Here is a 24,783-nt window from a genome sequence, read left to right as displayed (position 1 = left end):
AAGCCAATAACTCTTTCGTAGATGAGACCTATTGCTTTGCCAATGTTTGTTAGTACTATGAGGTACCGAAGTACCTGAAAGAACTGTAAAAAATACAATGACATCATAATAAAGGCTGCTACAAAATGCGCAAATACATTTCGGTTAAATTAAAAAAAAAACGCTTCTCAAATACAGATTTGAATAATATACAGTTTATACCTAGTGCTTAAAAAAATGTTATAACACTCCATTAAAACCACACACTCCACAGCTCACCTTGGAACACCATTACAATACCTCTCTGAAAGAAATATCTTCGCCACCAGAAAACTTCAAGTGGCTCCTTTTAGTAAAGTCAATGCAGGTTTTCAAGCCCCTTTGTATTTGCAGATTTACCAGTTACACACATTTGCATGTCTTTAGGGAAGGAGACCCCCTGGCAAGAAGGCCTTTTCTTATCTGTCTGCCCCTCCCTCCCTCAGAGCACAGGAGACCCCTGCCTTCCAGCCCTGCTGGGGAAACTCCTCTGCCCGTAATTTCGCCCTGCCGCCGTTGCCCTTTAGGTGAAAGGCTAAAATTACGGACAAATGCCGTACGTTAAAGCTTTCATCACGGACAACGGACAGCAGGGTGAAATTACGGACAGTCCGTGAAATTTACGGACGGGTGGTCACCCTAGTTGCGGACGCAACCCCTCCTCATTTTGTCCTATGGTGTGGCCCGTGGGTCATGTGAAATAAAGTAATAAATGGGGCTTGGACAATGGGAGTGGTTAGTGAGACGGAAACCTGGTGAAGCAATAACCACGACCATTGTACCCACGTCCATAACCAGAAGCGCACTGTGTTGGTTATTTGTTAATGACATGTACAACGTCTGACATCGTGCAGCACGACACCACAATCGCGTTCAGATTGGATTGCACCCCATTAAGTAATGAGTACAGAACCGAGCAGTAAATACTTATTTGTTGCCCTGACAGAAAACTTGGGCTAACATATTTGTGCAACATCACACTGCGAGCATAGGCAAAATTGAGAGCAGACAGTCCAAGTTGCACTTTGATTCCAGACCCCAGCAAAACAGGAGGACGTTGTTGTGTGCGATTCAGAAGGGAGGGAGAGCCTTCCAGACGATCAACAAGAAGATATATACATGAAAACATACTGGTAGCCATGAAATGTAGCCTGGCGTCAATCAAAGCCAAGATGGATACCATGTATGCTAGACTAGATGCCCTGGCACAGAAACTAGACAAGCATGATGGGAGAATACAGGAGGTGGAGCAGCGGATTTTCATTGTTGAAGATCTTACAGCTACCCCCGGTGAACAACTTCTAAATATCGAAAAAGTCCTCAAACCTATAAGAGCCAAAAACGAGGATTTGGAGTCGCAATTCATGCACAACAATCTGCACCTCCTGGGAGTACCTGAGACCACCAATTCTGGGAAAATGGAGAAATATGTAGAAAAACTACTACTCACACTTTTTGGCATGGACTCCTTTTCCAAAGTGTTTATTATTGAGCGAACCCATAGATTGTTCATGGCTCGCCCACCTCCGGGGGCTCCGGCGCACCCAATTATTGCTCAGCTCTTCAGCTATAAAGACCGCGCCACAACCCTTTGGCTGGCAAGGGAGAAACAAACTTTGAAGGAAATGCAGTGTCTATCTACCCCGATTTCACTATCATGGCGTAGGAGGCCAGGAAAAAATGTGTTGCTGTCAAACAAAAGTTACGCCAAGCACAAATACCATATGCAATGTTATATCCAGCACAACTGCAGCTCAGCTACAAGGGGAAAGACTGAGTGTTTGCAAACCCCCAACAAGTCCAGGATTTCCTACACAAGCATGACATTGGCCCGCAGAGAAGAAATGTCAAAGAGATGAGTTCAAGGTCAGGATCACCCACATCTGACATTTACTAATAAACTAACCAAAGCTATCTAAGGATACTAATCCAGGCTCTTCATGCTTGGCAGGCAATCTGGTGAAACCCTTGCCCCTCCTCCCCTAATCTCAATTAGAGGGCATACCATTGGAGGGCATACCATTCACACTGCCCTGCTATGAAATGCTGAGATTGTTGCTCAATCCATAGGCATCCTCTTAAACAAAAGAGGAGGATCCCGCCTGGCTCCTGGAAAGACCCCTGCAGGTTAACCTTACTGCGTTAAGTCTATTGTTTGATATAAGGTCGACCTTTAGGGAAATGTATTTGTTATGGAGGGATTATGCATACATGATGGGTTTGGGCTGCCAGAGTGGGAGCAGGGTGGAATTTGTGATTGATGTTAATTTGTTAATATGTTCTATGTCGGTCACACCACGGTGCTATGATTCTGATCTTGCACTATACTTATCTCCATGCAGTAACCTACCCGTCCCATGCCTGAACAGAGTGGGCAGCATAACACGGAAACACACAAGACCTCTTCCCATGAGTAACTAAGATTCCTGACATGGAACGTTTAAGGTCTGGGGGATCCGCGCAACCGCAGACATGTCCTGGTTTTCTTGGACAGGCATAATATCCACATATCCCTTCTAGAAGAGACGCACTTTTCATCCTCAACAGTGGTGACATTTGCTGCAAGATCGGCCACATGTAAGCAATACTCTACTTACTCCACATATGGCTGGGGGACCATTATCATCATCCGTAGAGGAATGACATTCCAATTACAAGGTTTTCTTAATGATGATCATGGGCTGTACATTATAGTTTGGGGCAGTCTGTGTTCCAAAACCATCATTAGCGCCAATTATGGTCCGAATACAGATGATCACTCATTCTTCAATACTCTGCAAGGACTTATTGCAGACGTAAGCCCATGCCTTATCATGTGGGGTGGGGATTTTAACCTAGTGTAAACCACAGAGGATAGATTGGGATTAACCCACATTTCACTTAGAGTATCTGCCAAACATATTATGGCTATCATGAAAGGAAACTCCCTCATCGATGCCGGGAGACAGGTCATCACCAATGCCTGAGAGGGCATATACTACTTCAGGTTCCATAATAGTTGGTCTCAAATCGATTACTGGATTCTTTCTAATTGGCTGAGTTCCTGGATACAGGAGGTACGACACCTTGAGAGAACGAACTCTGACCATGCGCCCACCCTGCTGGTGCTGGCATCACCTACCAGTGCTTGTGGCCTCAGCACTTGGAGGGTGGATCATGAAATCCTTCTGAATGCGCTGTTCCAAAAGGAACTGAGATAGGAGATTGTAGATTTTATGAGTAGAAATATTGACTCTGTTTCATATATCAGCATGGTATGGGAGGCTTTCAAAGTTCCTATTCAGGGCTTCTGCATTGCGAAGAGCTGTGGTGTGCTATGCACCCTCCATGATGACCTCCAAAACATAGAGCAGTAACTTAAAAGACTTTAGACTCTTCAGGTTACTCCAGCTGAACCTTAGATTCTAAGCATTATACTGGAAACCCTAACAGAATATAAGGAAGTAGTGGAGAGGGAACGCAGATATAGAGGGAAGTATACCAAGGGCCTCGCTTATGGTGAATGGGAAAGACCACGCTGCACCTTAGCTACCACGACCCACAAAGTTGCAGCAGTGAGTGATGTTCTGAAAATGAAAACACCTGAGGGATGCACTCATAGAGACACATGTGATATCCTACAAATATTCACACTCTTCTATGAGGGCCTTTATGGCTCCCGCAGAACTGCACAAGCTGACTTTACACCATTCCCCAATGAGACTGTGTTGAGCTGGATCAGTGACACAATGGGAATTCTTAGCTGCAGACTTCACAGAGGAGGAAATACGAGAGGCAGTTGTGCAACTTCAGACGGATAAAGCCCTGGCCTTGATGGCCTCCTGGCAGATTTTTATAATGCACATGCTGACTTATTGATACCCATACTAATCAAAGTGTATCAGGAATCTAAAGATAAGGGCCTACTACTACCCTCCATGCGAGAAGCAAATATGCTTGCCCTTCGGAAACTGGGCAGTGCGACTCCTATAGACCATAATCGCTTATCAATTGGAACGTCAAAATCTTATCAAAAGTACTTGCTAGTCACCTCTCCTTACTCCTCCCATTCTTAGTTAGACCTGACCAGTCAGGACCTGAGAACACTATTTGCTGTTATCCATGACATAGACCTGAACCTGAATGCAGTCTTCTTAGCCACCACCAAGGCCTTTGATTCACTCGAGTGGGATTTCTTGATAGCCGTGCTGTGACGCATGGGTCTCCCTGATGGATTTCTTGCCCGGATAGCCCTCTTATATATCTGCCCCTCCACAAGAGTGCAAATAAATGGCTCCCTATTGGAACTGATACAATTTTCTAGGGTTACCAGACCAGGATGTCCACTGTCACCCCTCCTTTTTGCATGGCAGTGGAGTCCCTTGCTGCCAAGCTTTGGCAGAAACACAGGGATTTGTTCTCAGAAATTCCTCCAGACATCTGTTGGTGTCGTTCTGCGTGGACAACATCACCCTGTACTCAAGGGAGTCGCCAAACAACATGAACAAAGTGCTTAGGGAATTTGTCTACTTTGGTGACCTATCTGGCACACAAATTAATTAAGGGAAATCTCAAATTTTTCCGCTAACCCCCCACAGTTCATCATTCATACCCGACTACCCTGTACAGTGGTGCTCTTCGGAATTAAAATATTAAAGAGTGAAGGTTACCCTAAACAAGGAAGAAACACTCAACACTCTCAAATATTGCAGTTAGTGTCACAAGATGGATATCTCTACCGCTCTCTCTAGCTGGTCAGATAGGACTAATGAAGATGATTGTCCTCACTAAGCTTTTAAACCTCTTCCAGAATATACTTTACCAACCCAGGCGTGCTTTCTTTCAGGTACGTCATACTCAAATGGTAAGGCTAGCATGGGCGGGTAAGCAAATCCGTAACAGCTGGGATAATCTCATCCTCTCCTTTTTCCCAGGGTGGATTTGAAGCGCTGCACTTCGAACTATACTACTATTGCGCGCAAGCCCATTATGCTATGTACTGGTTTAAACCAACACCCTACTTACCACCCCCGGCTGTATAGGAAGGCTATATGACTCCACTTCCAACTCCATCCTATTTAGGTGCTCCATTGCACTTCCCTGAAGCAGATGATTCCACAATAGCATGCACCACAGCTGCCTGGAATGGACTGGTACGGCATGCAGGAAGATTGGTATTATATTCCCCAGTACTTCCTCTTCCCTATAACCCCCTATTACTGATTACTCATGAAATAGCATGCCGAAAACGTCTTGGTAGCTGAATTGCCCTAATTGGGGAAGTTTATATGTAAATGGCATATTTTAATCAAAAGAGCAACTCTTTTCAGGGGACCCGCTCTCACCATTAGATGTGTTTATATATATAAGACTTCGGCACAATGTAAGGGTTGTTACCCCCAACTTCCCCAAGGAACCGCAAACATTGCTTACACTACATACACTACTACAGGCGGAATCATTGCGTAGCCTGGTGTCCAACCTTTACTACACTATACAAACGGAGGCACCGCCCAGGAGGTACGGGGTAAATGGCAAACTGAATTAAATATAGAAACAACAGATGACATTTGGTCTGCACGTTGTGCTCATAAGAGAAATATTGCCTCTAGTAGTTGCCTCCACATTACCCACTATAAATTTCTGCATAGTGTATTATACTCCACAAAGACTACACAAATATGGGCTGCGAGGAGACAACAGATGTCAGCGTTGTAACATGGAGGATGCTGATTTTCTCCATTTGGCATGGTCATGCGGGAACATTCAACCATATTGGCGAGTGGTAGGAAACGCATTGAGGGAATTGATAGGGTCTACTCCTGCACTTGCACCGTTGCTTGCCCTACTGGTATATGCACCACAAATCGAACCCTGCTCTAAGAAATTTGAAGCATTGGCATACTATTAGCAAAACGTAGAATTGCATGTCGCTGGGGGAGGGGACGAGCTTTCAAATTCAAGGAATGGTTAACTGACCTTGTTTACAGTAATGAACATTTAACAATTTATGTGGAAACTTTGCCACTAAACTCTAGGCCGAGAGACATTTGGGACCCCCTGCACAACTATCTGCTACTCCATCCAGACATTACCACTCCTACCAACCTGGCTGATCGTCGAACTGTGCAAGAACAACAAAGTGGTATACTGAATAAGACAGAGCACTTTTAAGACTCAACTGGATTGTGAGAGATACCCGAACGCTAATACTGTGCTAGACCTATTGCCTGAACGATAATCCCATAATTGTCTGTTTTCAATGTTGCTATGACTGTACTGAGGGTAACAGCTGTAATTTGTGGGGCAACTTTAGGGAGATTTATGTTCTGAGACAGAATGTAGAAGGGTTACAAAGAAATCTAGTGCGAAATGTTATTTGTAAATAGCTATTGCCTTTTGATCAATTGATATGTAAGCTTTTTCTTTTGTTGACATGCAGCCCCCTTTTAGATGTTATGTTATTGCAAATTATTAAACTCTTCACTGCCAGGCCTTTCCCCCTCCTGTGCCGAGCCTTTGGTTGGCTATTTGGGGCAGTTCGCGCTTAGGCCCTCATAACTTTCTGTTCACATAAGCTACCCACGACAAATTTGCATTCTTTTTTTCCAACATCCTAGGGATTCTAGAGGTACCCAGACTTTGTGGGTTCCCCTGAAGGAGACCAAGAAATTAGCCAAAATACAGCAAAAAAATCGTTTTTTTCAAATAAATTGGAAAAAGGGGCTGCAGAAGAAGGCTCGTGGTTGTTTCCCTGAAAATGGCATCAACAAAGGGTTTGCAGTGGTAAAATCACCATCTTCCCAGCTTTCAGGAACAGGCAGACTTGAATTAGAAAACCCCATTTTTCAACACAATTCTGACATTTTACTGGGACATACCCCATTTTTACTATTTTTTTTAGCTTTCAGCCTCCTTCCAGTTAGTGACCGAAATGGGTGAGAAACCAATGCTGGATCCCAAAAAGCTAAACATTTCTAAAAAATAAACAAAATTCTGAATACAGCAAAGGGTCATTTGTGTAGATCCTACAAGTGTTTCCTACAGAAAATAACAGCTGAAACAAAAGAATATTGAAATTGAGGTGAAAAAAACAGCAATTTTTCTCCATGTTTTACTCTGTAACTTTATCCTGCGATGTCAGATTTTTCAAAGCAATACACCGTTACATCAGCTGGACTCTTCTGGTTGCTGGGATATATAGGGCTTGTAGGTTCATCAAGAAGACTAGGTACCCAGAGCCAATAAATGAGTTGCACCTTGCAATAGGTTTTCATTCTATACCGGGTATACAGAAATTCATTTGTTGAAATATAAAAAGTGAAAAATAGGTATCAAGAAAACCTTTGTATTTCCTAAATGGCCACAAGATAAGGTGTTGAAAAGCAGTGGTTATTTGCACATCTCTGAATTCTGGGGTGCCCATACTAGCATGTGAATTACAGGGCATTTCTCAAATAGACATCTTTTTTACACACTGTCGTATGATACCTCATTTATGTAGGTGGGCCAAGTGCTTGTGAAAGGGAAGAGCCAAAAACATGTCGATATTGAGGGGGAACAAAAGGGGGTCCAAAAGGGCAGTTTGCAAAAAAACATTTTTAGGCTGACAAGTGCAGCAGAATTTATATCGGTATAGATGAGACAATGCTGGGTGGTAGGAATTTTGTGGATTCCTGCAGGTTCCGGAAGGTTCCATCACAAAAAGGTGGGAAAAATGTGTGATTTCCAGCAAACTTGGAGGTTTGCAGGACATTGTGGGTACAAAAATGGTGCGGGTGCATGTGAAACACACCACTCTGGAATCACCCAGATGTTTAGTTATCAGATGTGTCTAGGTCTTGTGGATTTTTCTACATGGCAGCGTCCCAAATTCCATAAAGTGCAGCCCTCACCATTCCATGTGGGACGATTTTTGAGAGTTACCCAAGCTCTCATGGCCCAAATGTAAAACTGAAACCCCAAAAAATCAAATGTCTTCTTGTTTGCTGTGGGATAAGATGTTTTGGAGTGTGGGGGAGAGCTGAAAGACTGTTACCCCCTTCAGATGGGGTGGGGACATAACAAGGCCCATACTGGTTGGTAGCCACCACCCCAATATATATTTTTTTATTCCCTGGCATCTAGTAGACTTTCTGCCCCCTGGGGTGTTGATCAGGGGTAATTGTCCCATCTGCCCACTGGTGGGCAGAACAACTTTGGCCCCATTTATTTGTGCTGGGGGTATGGCCATACCCCCACCCTCTTATTTTGGAGAAAAAAACTTCCCTGGTCTCTGGTGGGCTTTCTACCCCCTCCCAAAAATAGGCCCGTCTGACCCCAAGAGGGGCAGATATGGCCAACAGTAATGTGCCCCCATGGGAAGCGACCCTTACCCAAGGGGCTGCCCCCTAAAGAAAACACACGCATGCACACACACCAATCCCTGGTGCCTAAGTGGTTTCTGTCCCCCTTGGGGGCAGATTGGCCAAACAAAAATCGACCGATCTGCCCCCAAGGGGTGCGGAAATGGTCTAAATACAATTTGACCCCCAGGGGAGTGACCCTTGCCTAAGGGGTCGCTCCCCACCTTTAAAGAACAAAACAAAACGAAACCCAAAAAAACCTAAACTTTTTTATCCCTGGCGCCTAGGGGTTTCTGCCCCCCGGGGGCAGATTGGCCGAATGACAATAGGCCAATCTGCCCCCAGGTGGGACAGAAATGGCCTCAAATAAATTTGCCCCGCCCCCACCCTGGGGAGCGACCCTTGCCTAAGGGGTCGCTTCCCTTGCGTGAATTTGGCGCAAAACAAAAGATCCCCGATGCCTAGTGGTTTCTGCCCCCCTTGGGGGCAGATTGGCCTAACAAAAATTGGCTGATCTGCCTCCAAGGGGGGCAGAAATGGTCTAAATACAATTTGCTCCCCAGGGGAGCGACCCTTGCCTAAGGGTTCGCTCCACACCTCTAAAAACAAAACAAAAAAAAATGCATCCCTTGCGCCTAGAGGTTTCTGCCCTCCCCCCCCCCGGGCAGATCAGCCAAATAACAATAGGCCGATCTGCCCCCAGGGGGGCAGAAGTGGCCTAAAACAAATTTCCCACCCCCCAGGGAGCGACCCTTGCTTAAGGGGTCGCTCCCCTTGCGTGAAATTGGCGCAAAAAAAAGATCCTCAGTGCCTAGTGGTTTCTGCCCCGCCTAACAAAAATCGCCCGATCTGCCCCCAAGGGGGGCAGAAATGGTCTAAATATAATGTTCCCGCCAGGGGAGCGACCCTTGCCTAAGGGGTCGCTCCCCACCTCTAAAAAACAAAACAAAAAATAAAAAATAAAAAAATGTATCCCTTGCACCTAGAGGTTTCTGCCCCCCCCCCCGGGGGCAGATCGGCCTAATACCAATCGACCGATCTGCCCCCTGAGGGGGCAGAAATGGCCTAAAATAAATTTGTCCTCCCCCCAGGGGAGCGACCCTTGCCTAAGGGGTCGCTTCCCTTGCGTTAAATTGGATTAAAAAAAAGATCCCCGGTGCCTAGTGGTTTCTGCCCCCTTTGGGGGCAGATTGACCTAAAAAAAATCAGCTGATCTCAGAAATGGTCTAAATACAATTTGCCCCGCAGGGGAGCGACCCTTGCCTAAGGGGTCGTTCCCCACATTTAAAAAAAACCCCAAAAAATTATCCCTGGTGCCTAGAGGCTTCTGCCCCCCCGGGGGCAGATCGTCCTAATAACAATACATGATCTACCCCCGGGGGGGCAGAAATGGCCTAAAATAAATGTGCCCCCCCCCCCCAGGGAGAGACCCTTGCTTAAGGGGTCGCTCCCCTTGTGCCAGTTTCATTTTTATATCATTTTCTTCTGTGAATTTGCCGTAAAAATAAAAAATCCCTGGTGTCTAGTGGTTTCAGACTGGCCTCATAAAAATAGGCAGATCTGCCCCCAAGGGGGGCAGAAATGGCCTAAATATTATTTGCCCCCTACGGAGCGACCCTTGCCTAAGGGGTCGTTCCCCAACTCTAACAAAACTAAAAAAAAACAGAAGAAAAAAATGTCAAACTTTTTTTTATCCCTGGCGCCTACGGGATTCTGCTCCCCTGGGGCCAGATCGGCCTAACAACAATAGGCTGATCTGCCCCCGGGGGTGCAGAAAAGGCCTTGGAAAATATTGCCCCCATGGGGAGCGACCCTTGCCCAAGGGGTCGCTCCCCTTGTGCCAGTTTCATTTTTATAAAATATCCCTGGTGTCTAGTGGGCATTTCAAAAGCCGGATTGCTTTACGATCTGGCGTTAGAAATGCTCTGAGAGACTTCAAAGGAAAGGAAATTCCCTTCCTTACCTATGAAGCCTCTCAGGACCCCCATCACATGATCGGACGAGAAATGCTTTGCATTTCTCTTCCGATCGAGGATGGGCTTGATGAGGTCATCAGACGTCACTGGAGGGGTCGGGGGTTCGGGGGTGTAAGGGGAAGGGCTTCCCCTTCCATCTCTGCCTTGGAGGGGTGGGAGGGAAGCCCACAGAGGGAGCGCTAGCACTCCCTCTGAGCTCAGTGCCGAGGATGTAATGGTTACGTCCTCGGCACATGAGCACTGTGCCGGTGGACGTAACCATTACGTCCCCGGCACAGAAGGGGTTAAATAAAAAATAAAAAATACATTTTTGGTTTTTGGGGGCTTTGGTTAAGGAAACAACATGAAATCCACACAAGTCACTCCAGTGGGAGTTTAATCTTCAGAAATATCTGTTTTCTGTATTTTCACTGGGTATCAGCCAATCACAGGGCCAAAGTTACCCACAATGGAATAAAGTGCCATTCTTGATTTGAAAATGTTGATCTCTCCATGTTGCATTTTTGGCCCACTCACACAAGTGCAGTACTGCTTTCATTGGGAGACCTGTAAGAACGATGGATCATAGGAAATACTCCTCTGGTTCTGGAACTTTCCCTCATATAAATGTGAGTAAAATGTCTTTTTTTATCTAAAGGTTAAGATTTGTGAAATCCATGGAAGTGGACTCCCATGTAAAAAATCAACAGCTACCTGCATTGCAAAAAAGGAGTTGTTTTGAGTGGGAAATTTGATCTGTCATTATTGCGGTTTGAGGCCTTTCTAATTGTGGGTGCTAGGCCCATCCACACAAGCAGAGTACCGTTTTTTATTGTGTTACCTGTGGGAAAAGTTGAGTCGTAGGAAATATGTGAATTTCCACAGTTTCCAGAACTCTCATTCACAGAAAAATGAGCTAAATGTGTGTTTTTAACCAAACATTGAGATTTGCAAGGGCTTCTGGGTAAGAAAATGTGAGATCCATGCAAATCAGACTACCTTGGACTCGCCTAGGTGTCTAAATTTCAGAAATATTAGGGTTTAGTGGCTTTTGCTGAGTAGCAGCTGAGCCCAGGCCAAAAATCAACAGCTACACGCATTGCAAACAGTGTGGAAGAAAGTATTTATCTGTTCCAGTTGTGTTTTTGTGCCTTTCCTATTGCTAGTGCTAGACTCACCCACACGATGGGGTGCCATTTTAATGAGATACATGTACAAATGATGGTTGGTACGAAATAAGTGGATCTATGTACATTCTGGACCTTTCCCTCACAGAAATGTGATGAAAATGTGCGTTTTAGCTAAAGTCTGAGGTTATCAAGGACTTTCTTAGTGAGATAACATTGTGAGATCCATGCAATTCATACCACTCCAGACTCCCCAGAGTGCCTAATTTTGAGAAATGTTTAGATTTGGCCAGTTTCCCAGGGCAACAGCCGATCCCAGGCCCATAACTTACAGCCACCCACACTGCAAAAAAAGCATTGCTTTTGAGTGGAAAAATATGAACTGTCCATGTTGTATTTTGTGGCCTTCCCTATCACAGATACTTTGCCCACCTACACAACTGGGGTACCTCTTGTATCAGTAGACATAGGAACTCTGTGTGGTAGGAAATTTGTGGATCCCTTCAGATTCCAGAATGCTCACTCATAGAAATATGAGATAAACATGTATTTTTAGCCAAAGTTTAAATTTTGTAAAGGTTTCTAGGTAAAAAATAAACTTCAGGGGATCCATGCAAATCACACTATCCTGAACCATCCTGAGTTTTTAGTTTTCAGAAATGTCTGGGTTTGGTATGTTTTAGAGCCCAAATTCTGCCGCTACCCACAATATAAAAAAGCATTGCCTTTGCTGGGTCAAATGTGATGTCTCCATGTCATATTTTAGGGTACTTTGTGTCATGGCCGCTAGGCCCAGTCACACAAGCAGGGTACAGATTTTATTGGGAAACGTGCAGGAGACAGAATACTAGAACATTTTGGTTTCCAATTGCAAGGGAGCTAAAGCAGATATTTTGCAAAATGCCTTCTGAATCACATGATATAATGTCCTGAAATTCAATGTTTTTCAAATAATCTCTGTATTTAGGCTCAGTATCTTGTGCACATTTCAGAAAAAACATATATTTCCGCCATACCCTTTTCCTTTCATTATATTTAAGAGTATGAGCGGCTGCAGGGTCAGGACACAATCATAAATCATTCAATGCTTCAGCTCAGTTGCTGGCTATGGGCGTCACATGTTCTTGATGAACATTCAAATCATATAAACCCCAAAAGGACAAAACAATGTTTCAGATTTTCTAGTATATTGTGTTTTTCAATTGGCTATTGTGATAAAAATATATAGATGAAAACATCACCAATTTCTATTTTTCCTACTTATTTTCATTCTTTTTTATGTCGAAGATTAGCTTTTTTGTGAAAACTTTGTGGGATGTATGCAAATGACCCATTGCGGAATTCAAAATGTTATCTACTTTTCAGAAATGTATAGCTTTCCGGGCTCACAAGTGGGTTTTACATCTTATTACACCACAAACTGCAAATAGGTTAAAACCACAAAAATAGGGAAAATGAAGTACATTTTAGAAAAAACAAAAATAGGTAAAAAACTATCTTTTAATACAGCACTTCTTATTCCTGAAAGCTGTGAAGATGGTCACCCTACTACAGCACACCTTTTTATGATGCTAAGTAAAAAAACAGACACTTTCTTACACAACACTTTTTCCACATTTTTGACCTAACAATTTCAAAATGTAGCCCTATTTTTGCTATTTTCTCTGTTACCTGTAGGGGAATCTACTGAGGGGCAAATGTATACTCTGTCTGCGCCGAATGTGTGTCAAACATTTTGACGCATATCCGGAGCAAACCTTGCCCCATATTTAAACTTTGATGCCCGAGCCCGCAGATGTCAAAATCCCGCCGTGTGCGTCATTTTCTGAATGCGGGAAACCACCTTGCGTTAATCATATGCACGGTAGGCGTCCCGTACAAAAAATGACTTTAACGCCCGCGCGTCGTATTTATGCTTCTGGGCAAAAATCCCGCACTGCGGGGAGGCGGGGTTCGGAAAATGACGCACAGCCCGATTTGCGTCATAAATTAACGCCTGGGTCAGGGCAAGCGTTAAAATGAGGCAAACACACCTGTATTTAATCAGAACACACAGAAGCAACAGCAGAGCAGCAAAGGGAGACATGGAGGTGCTTCCCATCCAGCGTGCACGCAGACGCAGAGCACAGCAACAACAACAGCAGCTACCACAACACCAGCAGGGACCCCAAATGCAACGCAAAGGCAGGAGAGGATATTCCGCACCAAGACAACACTTCATGGCCTCAGGGAACATGACTTCATCCAGAGATACAGGTTGAACTGGCAAGCCATTCAGCAGCTGCTGCGCAACATTGAGCCACAGTTGGCACGCAGCTTGCTGACACCCCGCACCATCCCAACAGAAACCAAGCTGCTAGCTGTACTACACATGTTGGCAAGTGTCTCCTTTCAAACCCCTGGCACCCTGGTTGCTGGGATATCACAGCCATCATTTTCCGCCTTCTTGCCCAAAGTACTGGATGCCATCATCGGACTCACACCCTGCCACATCTGCTTCCCAAACACACAGCAGAAGCAGCAGGAGACAAAACAGGGGTTTTACCTCATTAATGGATTCCCACACGTCCTTGGTGCCATTGATTGCACACATGTACGCCTTGTGCCACCTGCTGCAACTGAACACCTATACCGCAACAGGAAGCACACACACTCCATCAATGTGCAGGCCATTGTGGATCACCAAGGATTGATCACCAGTATTGTGGCAAAGTATCCTGGGAGTGTCCATGACTCATTCATCTTCCGTCACTGTACCATCAATCAACACTTCCAGGATGGACGATATAGCAATGGACTACTTGTTGGTAAGTACAGAAACCTACTTATATACACACTGCACAGCAACCCTCTAGGACAAATAACACATACACCACGACATCGACATGTAGACAAGAACACACTGAGGTTGTGACACCGCTAGGCATGTTTGATAGGTCTGTAGTGAACGTGTCACACATCTGAAATTAGTGTACAGTCTAATGTCAAGACGTCAATGATTACAACGTATGGAGAGGTTTGGCTAATTGTCACCTAGCAAAATGTAAGCATCTCGCTGATGTTAAAATTAATCCATTGCATTTGTCTAAAGGTATGGGATGTCTAGGGTACATAGATGCCAGCATGTTACCACCACTGTCAAATTGAATCTGTGTATGGAACTATCATCTCACCCTCAGTGAAGACACAGGAACACCTGTATCACAAGTCACAATGCTAGGGAGTGCACACTGTACTGCAAATCCCAAAACATACTGCTGACAACCGGTCAGCAGGCAAACACTCGTTCAGCCAAGGAAACAGCCAAATGCAGATGGTACATCCTAGAAGCCTAGGAATCAACACAATAAAACAAAAGAGCCACAGACAACACAAGACAACTACTGCCATGTAAGGTGATATGAATGGGGCAAGATACTAAACATGATCCCAATCGTTTTCTCTTTCAGCTGATCAGGGGTATGGGATCCAGCCATGGATTATGACACCATTTGGCAACCCAAGCACTGCAGCAGAGCGTGCCTACAATGAGGCACATAGGAGGACACGCACCATAGTCGAGAGGACCTGGCATCCCCAAATTGAGATTCAGGTGCCTTGACATCACTGGTGGCAGCCTCCTATATTCACCAGGAATGGTCTGCAAGATCATTTTAACATGTGCCATCCTGCACAACATTTGTGTACGAAGGAACATTCCCCTATTAGAACCAGAGCCACAAATGCCTGAAGAGGAGGAAGAGGAGAATGCTGGCCTGCAACATGAGGTGGAACAACAAAACACAGCTGTTGGATTGCGTTGGCGTCAACATATTGTGAACAATTTCTTTTGAAACAACTCACCATCACCACTGTAGCAACATATGTAAATAAACACCGATAATAATCACCATATCATGGTCTGGCTAATCATTTTTGCTCACCTTTATCTCTAACTATCAGAATAGGAGTGTAGCCTCATGGAGCATTGCTGACATACCGATCAGGACACAGAAAATTCCAGGCAATTGTGATGGGTATTATACAACAGTCACATACACACACACTGTAAATGACATATATCCTGTACATTTCACCTTTGAAGGGCAATAGCAGAGGACCACACCTATTTCACACATACATGTTGGCAACACGGTTCATCGCAGCATATGGCACACAACTAAGACACCATCAGGCAATAAGAGAAAAAAATGCCTCATACATGAGGCAGTGGATGTGCTATTGCATTGATAACAGGAATGTATGACCAGACCCTTGACAGCAGTATGTCGTACTGCACCTATCTTTGCAAGGACTATCTGTGACTAGAGTTCCATATAAGCAGAACATAGACATCAAAAGTGCCACACCTATGACAAGCATTGCGCACATGACATTCCATGTACATGTCAGCCCATGTCCTAACTCCTGACACACCCTTGCTCCTGGTCTCACCCCACCTGTCTTAAGAGGTCCCTGGAATGGTAATATGTGTACCCAGATATTCCCTCCTCTACACACACACAGACTAACAATAGTAATCCAGTGTGCTTCACCCTTTCGTATGGTATGCCATAGTCATAGTACATCTGACTGCATGGACGTCAGGTCAAATAATGCACTTGCTTGTAGTTTCTAAGCCCTGTTATCAGCTGTAGATTGCTTCCCATGTGAAAGTTACTGTTGCCCTTTTGAACTCAAATCTCACCTACAGGACTTGTGAGAAATGATGCAGCACACACCTGTGAGCACCTCCATACAGACCACCCATTTGAACATGCACTGCCCTTGCAGATGCTGGGAACAGCATAGAAGCTGCCATTTTGTGGATTACACTGTTATGCATTGCTAGAAAAATAAGCCATGTAACACAGCCCTTGGGTTCACGTGTCACCTTCCAAAACACAGGACAAACACAGTTTTCCATGTCAACTGTCTTGTTCTTCATCCGTCCAGTCTTAGTCAGACCACTGAGTATGTACCTTGTGAAATTGCTGAATCCTGATTGACCCTGCATCCTGTCAGCCTGAATGGCACCTGTCTGTGCGTTACCCTAAAGGTTCCTTGTGGCTACATATGTAGCATACTTGCTTTCCCAACCCTCACATTCCTCTGGGGGTATTTTGTCAGGTGCTTCCTCAATGCATACTCAAATACATTGTATAGCATAATCTGCTTTTTTTATTGTACCATAATTGTGAACTTGTCTCCAAATACCCAAATCATGGCCTATCCCTTGTCTGGGTCTCATGTATGCATGAGCGACAAAGTGTGACAGCCTACCAGGGCCGTATGTAGGGATCGGGTATGGTGCCTCCAGCAGAACCAGCAACCTCTGATAATGTGCATAAAAATTCCACACGTGTTAGGACCCTGACAGTTCACATGCTGAATCAGATTGCTCACAACGTATTGATGGCCCGTGCGTGCTGAATAGCTGCAAGATTAATCAACACAGAGGCTATGATGTTCCCAGATGCAGTCGGAACTTTACAGGCCAACCTGTGTACAAATGTTGTAATGACACCTGCTGGAACATGACTCCTGAGATATGATCTCACTCAGCACACCAAGGTTGCCCTGTTGACACTCTCATAACATGTCTGCAGTGACAGGGTGGGACCATCCCCATGTAGGTTCTGATGTCCTCATTGGCTTTACTTCCATTGATTTCCGAAGGATACTCAGTAGATACAGGAATAGCCACCACTGACTCATGATGAGACCTGGACGTAACTGTGACAACATAGACCCCTAAAAATATACAGGATCAACATTGGACCACACACATGAACCAGACACCTCTTTGCAATTGATCACTGGAAATATGTGGCCACGTGCTGCCTCGTCTGCTGGTCCACCACTGCCACAGGAGAGTTGTGGCTCAGTCATATGACCACAACTGTGGGGTGATATTACATTTGTGGGTCACCTTTGGCTTTCCGTGTCAATAACATGGTACCCACTTAGTCTGTACATGTGCCTGACTCACAGTGGGTTCACCAACAAGTGCCTAGGAAGCAGTATCCAAATTTCCAGGACATGTGATGGGCAACTTTTGGACCATTGACATGAACAAGCGTCGCCATATATCCGGTGCAGCTTTGTTATTTGTGGTGTCTACGTTACCCAAAATCTTGAAAGTGCACACAACAGATGTTGCTACATGTATGACTAACACATGTCCTCTCTCATTTCCACACTGACTTGCATCTGAGGTTTGGACACATTGACTTCACATTCATACAAGCATATTTGCAATAATGCATCTTGTGATGCACACACACTGGGTCAACAACTACATTAGTAGCCAATGCACACACATTGCGCCATAGGCACTGAGGTATTGTACTTATGTGCGTCACATTGCTATCCTCTCCTGACGCCAAACATGCCCAATTTGTGCAATACATATATGTAGGCCACACATAGGGCCATCTAGTGCGTCAGCCAAGAGTGAAAATCCTGTTAATGAAGTAGCGGATCATGGTCCGCAGTAGTATGATGTCTCACATGTGCCCATACACCGTCAAGATCAAAGTGGGGTAATCAGCCTATCTCAGTTGTGTCACAAATGTTACATAACATTAAAATGGTAAAATGACCCAAACCCAGTTAATGCCCTGAAACTTTGACGCACACGCGTCAAAAAATGACGCTTATGCCTGAAAAACGATGCATAATGCCCTGAAAACACAATTGAGTCTTCCACACTGTACCTCAGAAAATTGGTTAAGTGTTAGACTATTTCCAAATATATGGATGCGGGCTCATTTCTACTCCTGTGCGTCGAAAAAAAGTACGCCCAGACTGTATGCGTCAAAGTTTTTTGATGCATAATGATAAAAACGCCCGCCATTTTAGGCAGGAAGTGATGTAATAGGATATCCTGTTTACAGATTACGTACAGTGGGTTGACTTTCACTTTCACTTTGCAGTCTGTGCACTTTTAGACTTTGTGGCTGTGTTGAGAGTTTTGTCTGGTTAAATTGTGCTTCTGTTGCCTGTGTGGTCCATTTCTTGTCATTTTGTGAATAAAATATTGTTGTTGTATCCTGTCTGAGTGTTTATTGTGTACAATTGTGTTGTATAGTATTGTCTTTGTTGTTTTTGGGAGTCTGATGTGGGTAGTGATAGTTTGGGTCTAGTTGGGCTGTTTTAGTTGTTTAGTTTAAGTTTTTCATATTCTACTTTCCCCCTATTCTCCTTTGTTCCCCTTTATCCCCTATTTATCTTTTGCTGCTAAGATGTTGGGTAGGCCTCATCTTGGCAAGATGGGTGAGGAGGAGTTTGGTGGTTTCATATGGCTGGTGTGCCATTTCCTCCCCTTTATGATTGAGGCAGGTGGGCGGGTGATACAGGGGTATCACACTGAGGCACGGAGGCTCCGGTGGGCAAAGGTCTTGCATCACCTGCAACGCATTTATCGGACACCAAGGAATGACGCAAGATCTGCTGGACCACGTGGGCATTGTGATTGGTGGCCCTGTTGGTGAGTACAAATCATGGAAATGTGCACGATTAAATGCTCTGTAGTGACATCAGATGATTTGTACCATATCTGCCGGCAATGTTGTTGAGTGTGTGGAATGCTTTGGAAACATACAGAGTCATTTATGTACTATGTTAAGGACCACAATTGCTAGCTGTTAGGAAGCAAGTGCTCTGCAAACTTACTGAATACTTTTGCTTAATGTAAGTTGGTGCCGCCTTTGTGTCAAACAGCAACACAGATCAGGAGCCAATTATGTATAGATATAGGTCACATTTGCCTGTGAGGTATAGAAATTTCCAATTCATTACCAACATTTGTTGACGCAACAGCTAGACTGACTTTTGAAACACTACATGAGGCTGAAAATGAGTGCAGGCTTCATGTCAATTGATGGTAGCAATGTGGCCCAAATATATGTCTCATGTGTGTCTGGCGAGTGTGTAAGGAAAGCGATAACGGAAATTCAAATAATCTTAGGGATTATTGTGGCCCTTCGTCATTTCGGATACATGTCAGATCTGGATTTGGAGACATAGGGAACAAGTTCAAGCTGCCCTCAGCTAACATATTTGGTGTTTGTTGTTCCACCTTTCATTTAGGGATGGCTGGCCAAAGGTATGCACAGGGGTTCATATCTCTATGGTTGGTGCAACTCATCATTGCTGGGCCACCTCAAATGAAGAAACTGTAACAACATGAGGGCTTACAACTGTCCCTGCCCCTCTGTACATTGTACCCGTGTGTCATAAATTTGCCATGGGCACAATGGCTGGTTGAGTGAAATGCACTCCTCAAGGAAAGTGGCTTTGGATGTCTCTCTTGGATACACATGATGAGACTAATACATTCCATTATTATGGGGGTCATTCTGACCTCGGCGGTAAATGGCGCTTACCGCCGGCCAGAAGGCCGCCATAACACCGCCGCGGCCACGGTAAACCGCCACGGTCATTCTGACCCGCAACTGCCAAACCGCCGAAAACCCGACATCCTCAATAATCCGCCACACCAAAGGTCAGCGAAAAAATGGCGCTGACCAAACCTCCACCGTCACGCCAACAGAAATACGCCCATACCATTCCGACCCACAAATCCACGCGGCGGTCTTTCAAACGCGGTATTCCATTGGCGGTACACACCGCCGCGGTCAAAATACACACACCCATAGAAAACTCAGCCACATTGGTCAGTTCGAAATACACACACCTGATACACATACTAACACCACTCCCACACACCCAACACAATATAAAACACACACCCACATCACCCACAAGCCCCTACGACCCGAAATCATTGACGAAGGCTAGAGACAGAGCACAGAAGAGAGATTCCCACAACACAGAGGCACACAACACCATCACCCACACAGAATCCCCGCACCAAACACCACACACAACCACACGCACCACACTCATCATCACAAACGCCACCCCACACCTCAACCACACCACCCCATGGCACCCCAAAGACACCCCAGGTTCAGTGACGCCGAACTCAGGGTCATGGTGGAGGAAATAGTCCGTGTAGAGCCCCAGCTCTTCGGGGCACAGGTGCAGCACACCACAATTGACAGGAAGATGGAGCTATGGCAAAGGATAGTGGACAGGGTTAACGCAGTGGGACAGCATCCACGCAATCGGGAGGACATCAGGAAGAGATGGAACGACCTACGGAGGAAGGTGCGTTCCATGGTATCAAGGCACAACATAGCGGTGCAGAAGACTGGCGGCGGACCCCCACCTACTCCCCCAGAATTTACCGTGTGGGAGGAGGAAGTCTTGCACATCCTGAGGGCCTCGCTGGAGTAGGCGGAGGAATGGACTCTGGTAAGGCAAATCTTCACTACTGCTTCCCACCCCCACCCCACCTGAATGCCAAATCATACGCCCACCCTCACCCCCTCCCCCATCACACCAACCCCTAGCAAAAGCCTCACCATCACAACCCACCCATCCCAACACCAAGCCCTGCATGCGACCCCAAAGCATGGACACCCATCACCAAAGCATGCCCACTGCACACACACATCACCCCCACAAGCCACCCTCGCAAAAGCCCCCACAAGGAAATGCCTGCACATGGGTACACGGACACCCACCCATCACACGAAATGCCACACACAGAAGCAATAACCATACCTTTATACCCCTGCAGGACCTGAACGCCACCACACCGCCACGGAGGATCCAGAGATGTCCATCCCACCCCCAGAAGAGGCCCCCAGCGATGACAGCAGCTCTGTCTCCCTGGAGCCAGACGACCAGCCCGGCCCATCGGGGACCTCTGGACAGTTGGTTCCCCACAGACAGCCACAGGCTACACCAGACCCGACCCCCTCTGGGAACACCAGCACAGCTCCCACCCAGCGGGCCCATGCCTCTGTCTCCAGGGCACGTAAATCAGCGGTGTGTCCACCACTACAGGGCACCCAGGTTGACCCACCACCCCAACAACAACAGGGACCTGGGGGCAGTGGTAGTGGGCACACCGGCCAGGGGACAGAGGCCCAGGAACACAGGGGAACTGGGAGGGCTGCTGTGCGACAGAGGGGGGACAGGCCCGGGGAACCGACTCTCCAAGAGGCCCTCTCCTCCATCATGGGAGCATACCACCGCTCCCAGGAGACGATGGCGACTGTACTGGCCCGGTTCCAGGAGATCCAGGAACTGCAGGAGGAACGGTACATGGGGTTCAGGGAGGAACTGAGGAACATCGGTTCCGAAATGGGGACCATCGTCCTGGCCCTTACCCAGATCGTCACCACATTGCGGGACCATGTGGCACCCCAAAGGGCCCCTGTCACTACCCCAGGCCAGGAACAGCCTACCACCTCCGCCGGCGCTAGTGGACAGGAGGCCCCCACACAACGACAGGCCACCAGAACCCCACCTCCTGCAGAAGAAGAACCACCCCGCAAGCGGAACCTGAGATCTCACAAGAAGACAGAGTAGGATTGCAAGACCCCCGCCAGCCTAAGATACCCCCTGATGTCATCCCACTGTCCCACATTGTCACCCTGTCCAACCTTGAACTGCCCCTGCTCCATCCTTCCACAGGCATATGGACAATGCACCTGTGCCACTGAGAACTGGACTCTACCATGGACATTACTCCACCCCCACCCATCCCCGCTTCCCAATCATTTACCTATATCTAGCACTTAAAATAAATCACTTATTCCACTTAAATAAACAGGAGTCTGCTTGTATTCTTAACAAATGTATTACACATAACGGTTCAATAATGTCCAGTTACTTTGTGATGACAACATACCAATTTCAATAAGCTTTAGTCCATGGGCAAACAAAGCTGAAGTCAGGCAGTGGGTCATACAGCTCTGAAAAGGGAAGGGAAAGTCACAAATCAGTTAACAGGAACTGGGGGGAAACACAGACAGTGGAGACGCATGAGGCCTCAAGTAAATGTAAATTGGGGTGGCAGTTTCTTACCTGTGTGTTACTGAAAGTATTGTTGTATGACTGTATCCCTTTTGTCCGTGTCGTCCCCGTCGTCTTCCTCCTCTTCACTCTCCACAGGCTCCACAGCTGCAACAACACCACCATCTGGGCCATCCTCCTGCAGAAAAGGCACCTGGCGTCGCAATGCAAGATTGTGAAGCATACAGCAGGCCACGATGATCTGGCACACCTTCCTTGGTGAGTACATGAGGGATCCCCCTGTCATATGCAGGCACCTAAACCTGGCCTTCAGGACCCCGAAGGTCCTTTCTATGATCCTCCTAGATCGCCCATGGGCCTCATTGTACCGTTCCTCTGCCCTGGTCCGGGGATTCCTCACTGGGGTCAGTAGCCACGACAGGTTGGGGTAACCAGAGTCACCAATTAGCCACACACGGTGTCTCTGTAGCTGTTCCATCACATAAGGGATGCTGCTATTTCGCATGACATACGTGTCATGCACTGACCCAGGGAACTTTGCATTTACATGGGAGATGTACTGGTCAGCCAAACAGACCACCTGGACATTCATCGAATGATAACTTTTTCTGTTTCGGTACACCTGCTCACTGTCTTTGGGGGGAACCAAAGCCACATGGGTCCCATCAATGGCCCCAATGATGTTTGGGATATGTCCAAGGGCATAGAAATCACCCTTCACTGTAGCCAATTCACCCACCTCAGGGAAAATAATGTAGCTCCGCATGTATTTCATCAGGGCAGACAACACTCTGGATAAAACCTTAGAAAACATAGGCTGAGACATCCCAGATGATATGGCCACTGTTGTCTGAAACGACCCACTTGCCAAAAAATGGAGTACTGACAGAACCTGCACCAGAGGGGGAATCCCTGTGGGTTGGCGGATGGGGGACATCAGGTCTGGCTCCAGCTGGGCACATAGTTCATGTATAGTTGCTCTGTCAAGCCGGTATGTAAGTATGATATGTCGTTCTTCCATTGTCGACAGGTCCACCAGCGGTCGGTACACGGGAGGATTCATCCTTCTCCTCGCAAGTCCCAGCGGACGGTGCCTAGGAAGGACAACATGGAGCACAGAGTCAAGCAACCCACAGGTTCGTTCACACAGCTTGCACAGTACACGAATCGCTGTGCATGGAACGGCTTGTATGAGTGGCAATGCAAGTCCTAGGCCTGTGTGACACAGTAGAAATCATGCCATGTGGGCCCTTGAAATGGCGGCTGCCTGACCTGTGAAGTGTGACAGTGGGATGTGAGGTCACTGCGCTGGCGTGGCACACCGTGGCGGTAGGCGGTCGAAGACCGCGGCGCAAAGCAGCATTGGTTAACATTGAACCCAATGGGTCTCAGGAGCCAATGACGATGTGCGATGGCGGTCGCGGTACGCACCGCCGCGGTACGCACCGCCGCAGGCGTGACCGCCATTTTCTATCTGATTAATCACTCGAGACCTGATCATCCACAGGAGAGGACCTATACTGCAAGTGCTGCTGTGACCTCGGTCTGGGAGATACAATGGCTGCTGCGACTGGGGAAAGGGCCCCTGCCTTCACTTCCGAAGAATTGGAGAGACTTGTTGATGGGGTCCTCCCCCAGTATGCGCTACTCTGCGGTCCTCCAGACCAACAGGTTAGTACACAGGGTGCACGTTGAATGGGCTATGCCTGTGTTGAGTGGGATGTATGTAAGATGGTGGGGAGGGGAGCGAAGGAGGAGTGCAACGCACGAAAGATGAGAGCATGTGCCACATGGCAAGGTTGGGGAGGGGGGGGGCACTCACATTGACCAGGCAGAAAACTGATGCAATTTCCTTTCCCAACCTGTACATGTCACATAGGTCAGCGCCCATCAGAAGATCGACATTTGGCGTGCCATCGCCAAGGACGTCCGGGCCCTGGGGGTCCACAACAGACGGGGCACCCACTGCCGAAAGAGGTGGGAGGACATCCGCCGCGGGACCAGAAAGACCGCTGAGTCTCTGCTGGGGATGGCCTCCCAACGTAGGAGGGGTGCCAGCCGCCAATTGACCCCCCTGATGTCCCGGATCCTGGCGGTGGCCTACCCCGATTTGGATGGGCGCGTGAGGACATCACAGCAGACACAAGGGGGTGAGTATCAGCACATTCTGCTATCTTTGCGTGCAGTGAAGGTGTCTGGGTGGGGGAGGAGGGCTGTGGCTATCTCTAGGTCAGGGCGCATTCTGTAGGCTAGGCCCCTCCGTTAGACACGGCCCTGTGCCCCCGCCCCCCACCTCTGTAGGGTGCCAAGTACAGCTATCCATGGTCCGGCCTCACCCATGTGTGCATTTGTCGTCCATAGACCCGTAGGCCTAGTCACAATAACTGAGTAGTGTACCCCCATAGCGCGGCCTAGTTCAGGGGGCTTCTGTGTCTGTCCTCTCCGACAATGGTGTTGCCAATGCATGCACTCAACCTGTCTTCA

The sequence above is a fragment of the Pleurodeles waltl genome, chromosome 6 (assembly GCF_031143425.1).
Source record: "Pleurodeles waltl isolate 20211129_DDA chromosome 6, aPleWal1.hap1.20221129, whole genome shotgun sequence".
NCBI classification, from domain to species: domain Eukaryota; kingdom Metazoa; phylum Chordata; class Amphibia; order Caudata; family Salamandridae; genus Pleurodeles; species Pleurodeles waltl.
The sequence above is the reverse complement of the archived record's forward strand: the minus strand, read 5'-3'. Positions refer to the sequence as shown.